General features: G+C 47.1%; 1 long non-coding RNA gene across 1 annotated transcript; it reads right to left on the bottom strand.

Annotated features, from left to right (window-relative positions):
* Positions 1 to 337: 337 nt before the first annotated feature.
* On the bottom strand, positions 338 to 1,281 carry LOC111728435. Its single transcript, XR_002775732.1, has 3 exons — positions 1,221 to 1,281; positions 973 to 1,030; positions 338 to 412 (listed from the first exon to the last, which is right to left on the bottom strand). It is a non-coding gene; the product is annotated as an uncharacterized LOC111728435 (long non-coding RNA).
* Between the last annotated feature and the right edge of the window lie 3,060 nt (positions 1,282 to 4,341).

Raw genomic sequence — 4,341 nt, 5'->3', positions numbered from 1 at the left:
CTTGATCTGCTGGTCTTGTGTTGTGTTTTGGCTATTCTCGAGTTTGTCTTTACACCTACCCCTGTGCCTGCCAAAGACTCCACCCTGGTAGCCCAATGTGCCCAGATCAGGGATTCCCACTCTGAGCTGCACTGCTCACCACCCAGTGGCAAATGGGGCCTTATGTTTAAGTGGTCACAATGTCAGGGGGCCGTTCTGGGGTTAGTGGGCAGGAATGTGTAATGATGGAGCGTCCTTCCCCAGATGCTAATAGTGCCAAGGTTGAGAAACCAGTTGGTTTTGATAGGTAAGAATTAGTTGATTGCTTAAGTGGTAGATATTACTGTTGTTTTAATATCACAGATCCATCTTGGGATGTCCATCAGATGCTTTGGGTTTTGTTGGCTGCATCCACACCATACTGCTGCCGCTGCTGATTAACACACAAAACAACACACAAAATACTCAGAGGGATAAAAACCTTCCTCTATTAAGAGTTGCACTTACACCTTGCCCCATTTCTAAATTGTCTGGCATTTGAACTAAGAGTATTGGAGACATTTAAAGAATAGGGATGATTGCAAAAGCAATACAATAATTTCAATCTTATTTAACTTGAATTTTCTGTGTTTAGAATTCATTTTGCATCTAATATTTCAAGTAAATCCAAACTGCTTTGCTGGTCTTGGCACGGAACTATGGAGGGTGCTGAGTTGGAAGAGTTCTGCTTGGTGTGACCCGGGCAGGTCTGATGACGGTGCAGAGAGGGAGCTGCAGTTTTCTGACATTAAATATTAATGCTAGGTATTAATAATGAAGGCTGACAGTTCCTTTCTCCATGTTTCGGAGCATGTCTCTCCCCAGCCTGGGAGTCTGGTGGGCCTCAGGTCCTTCCCCTGCCTGAGCAATGTGGCCGGAGCCCCTTGCACTCTAAGGTCAGGGAAGGTAAGGAAAACAACACTCTGTTGTCACCCAGAGAGGCAGATTGCAGACCTGGGCCACTGTGCACACAGCTCCTTGCTCATCAGGGTCCTCCTGGTCCACTGGAAAGCTGCCAGGGGTAGAGGGAAAAGCAGGAAGTGGATACTCGAGGTGGAATGGACCACAGGGCTGGGGTGTAGGAAACTGCCTCCTCATTAGGGGCCCCCCAGGAAGGTTTCTTACTTAAAGAAAAGGGGAGCTGGGAGTTCTTCTGGGAGTCATTACTTCCTGGGGGTGCTCAGATAGAGCCCAACACTTACCCAGCATGGTCGCTGTTCCTGCCGCCTTACAGCTTTGTTTGCCTGAGCATCAGATCTCTCTTCTGGGTCAGGAGGCCTCAGACTGGTTAAGGGGGTGGCAATGGCCGTGTCACACAGACTCTGTTTACATAGACCTTGGCCAGATAGAACTTGGCCGTGCAAGCCTGGGCCATGTAGCCCCTGACCAGGCAGACTTTGGTCCTGTAGGCCCTGGCCCCATAGACCTTGACCTTACACGCTGCCCCAGCCTCTCCACATGCTCCTGTGTGTCAGCTGTGTTAGCAGCTAGGCCTGCTTAGCTCTGGTGGCCTGTGAACAAAGAAAGGCCAGGGCAACCTTGAACCGAAAGTCCAGGGGGCTGGGCTGGCTAAAACCTGTGCTTGGAACTGAAAGATTAAACAACCAAAGATCTCTTATGCAATAAAATGTACAAGGAACCAAATGTGAAACAGCCCCGTTTTCCACACTCCATTTATGGATGACCATGCGTTCACTTTGCTGTAATAAAACTGTGTCCTTCTGTATGGACATTTTTTCTTTTTCCTCCCCCTCCCCAGGGGGTGATAGTGGAGAGTGAGAAAGAAAAACAAAGATAAGGAGCAGAGAAATAGATGTGCATTGGAATCTGCATTTGATGGTGGTGAATTTAAATATGGCCTTTGGAATTGGTTGGACTTAGCAGATATTCACGAGAGATCTCACTTTAAAGCAGAGCCAGAGTTTTAGGTGTCTCTGCTTGGTGCTAGTATCTCACTTTGAGAAAAAGGCCTACATGTGGAGGGAGAAAGTCATATACTCTGAGGGAAATGGTCATATACAGAAAATCTCCAGTGACTCCAGGAGCTGGCGGCCCCCCACATGGGGAGCTGAGGCTCCACCTGGGGTTGCTCAGCTGCCTTTTTCCATTCAGTAGCCCCTCAGTTCCTGACTTTACCCTGACATAGGGCAAGCTGGCTGAAATGAAAGAGGAGATAGGGCTGGAAGCCTCCAAGCCTAGTGGTAATTAATTGGGCTTGTGGTCGCCTCACACCTCTCATTTGAGGCCGTACAGGTGCTCCACAGACATTAATTAATTAGGCCTCCCGTGCCTCCTGTGGGGTTTGGACAGATGTCTGATTCCAGGGGTGCTGCCTTCCTGATATCAGGGCAGAGTGTGAGTGGTTGGACGGTGAGGAAAGCATCATGTTACCTGACCTGTTTCTGGCAGGGAGGCCTGGGCAGACTGGGAGTCATGCATTAGGAGTGCTCATAGGATTTCTCCAGAAAGACACTTGTTCAGTAACCCCTAGTGGAAGCTTCTTTCCCAGAGTCCTCTGTGTGGAGTACTCCAACGCGGCCCCGTCCGGGGTCTGCCTGCTGGGTTTGAGTGCTGGATGGTGGTTGCTTTTTTTTGTTTGCCCCTGCAGTTTGAACATGGAGGGTCAAGTTCTTCCTTGGGGTGGAAAACCATGTGGGAAAAGGAAAAGGTTCTTTTCACAAGCAAAAAAGTTAATGAGTAATGGTTTCTGGAATTTCTCCTCAGAGAATATAACCTAGTCAGCTCTAGGCTTCTGGCTTCTGAATAATTGTTCTCAATAATAATACAGAACACCTTCATAATAATAGAGCCTTCTGTGTGTTCAAGAAAGCAGCAATTTATTCCAGGCAAGACTTTAAAAAAAAGGTTGCCTTTATTCATCTTGATACCTGCCCACCCTAGAGATCAAGTAGTGAGGAGGTTGGTTAATAAGCTCGGGCTTTTTCTGAGGTCTTTAATGAGCGCCTATGGAATGCCCAGAAGTGGGGGGGGGTGCCAGGAGGGAGACAGAAAAAAGAAGCCCTAAGAGCTGAGAATATTTCTGCAATGATGAGCCCTAAATTCATGCTGAACTTGTTTTCCTTAAAGTATGCTTTTGAGAAGAATATGGTGGTTTGATGTTTAGCATACACTTTAACCTCTTTTATGCAGCTAACGAGGACATTTCTCAGACTCCCTTGCAGCTAGGATTCCAGGTGTGAGGTGTTCAACCAATCAGATATTCTTGTGTAAAACTGGACTTTGGATCTCAGTTAAAGATCAAGAAACACATTTTTTTTTCCCCAATGGGTCATGGCTGAGGCCACATGGTTTTCAAGCTGGCAAGGGTAGCTTTCAGTTGTATAATGGCTTCCTGATGGTGACAGCTCAGTTCTGTGGTGTGGCTTTGGGAGACTTTCCTGGAAGCTAAGCATTGAATGGGTCTCTTTAGCCCTTCAAATAATCCTGTTAGCCTCTTAATATCCCACAAGGAATCCCTTTCTGTTTCAACTGGCTGGAGTGGATTCTATTCTCTGCAGCTGACCCCTGACCCCAGACAGTTCTGCTCACGCATGCTTTTTCTCTCCATGCCTCCAACTTCTTCTTCATCCCTCACCCCACCCTGTCTCAACCTATCTCATCCTTCTTATGTAGGTGACCTCTACTTGTTCTTCAAGACTCGGTTCAGATGTTGCCTCTTCCGCAAAGCTTTCTCTGATATGTGTCACCTCCTCACCTCCCCATCCTTTGTGCCACATAGTACCCAAAGCCTCCCATCCTAGTGCTTCTCACATTAGATTGCCACCACCTTTTTCTTTGTTTTCCTCCACCACTAGACTGTGTGAACATTTACAGGTAAGGACTGTATCTTCCTGGTGTTCCTGGTGCCCTGCACAGTTCCTTGGACATAGTAGGTGTAAAAAAAACTTTCCTGTAGAATTAGAAACTAACATGGTAAATAGGCAAACTCAAAGTTGTGTGGTTCAGACCTCAGCTTGATAAAGGGACATAGCAGTGTTGCCTAGAGCAAATGGCAGTGTCACTAAAGAGAAGACACTGTGGCCAGAAGCCAGGAGAGCCCCTTTTCTGGATCCACTTCCCTCATTTATAAAATGAAGGAGGGGACTTCATTAGGGTTTCTTGCTATCTAATCCTCTGAACACTAACTACTTCCTTAAGGTGTTACGGGGGGGGGGGGGGGGTTCCATGAACAAATGGGTTTGGAAAATGCTGGGATCAGTAAAATTATACAGGCTTCTCTATTACCGGACTTCTCAGGGCCTTTAATATGCTAATGTGCATTGGGACTTTCCTCATGGAGAGTTATGGTATGCAATGTGGTCT

This window comes from Otolemur garnettii, unplaced genomic scaffold (assembly GCF_000181295.1).
Source record: "Otolemur garnettii isolate 467f Iridium unplaced genomic scaffold, OtoGar3 scaffold00158, whole genome shotgun sequence".
NCBI classification, from domain to species: domain Eukaryota; kingdom Metazoa; phylum Chordata; class Mammalia; order Primates; family Galagidae; genus Otolemur; species Otolemur garnettii.
This window is presented reverse-complemented; position numbering and strand designations above follow the sequence as displayed.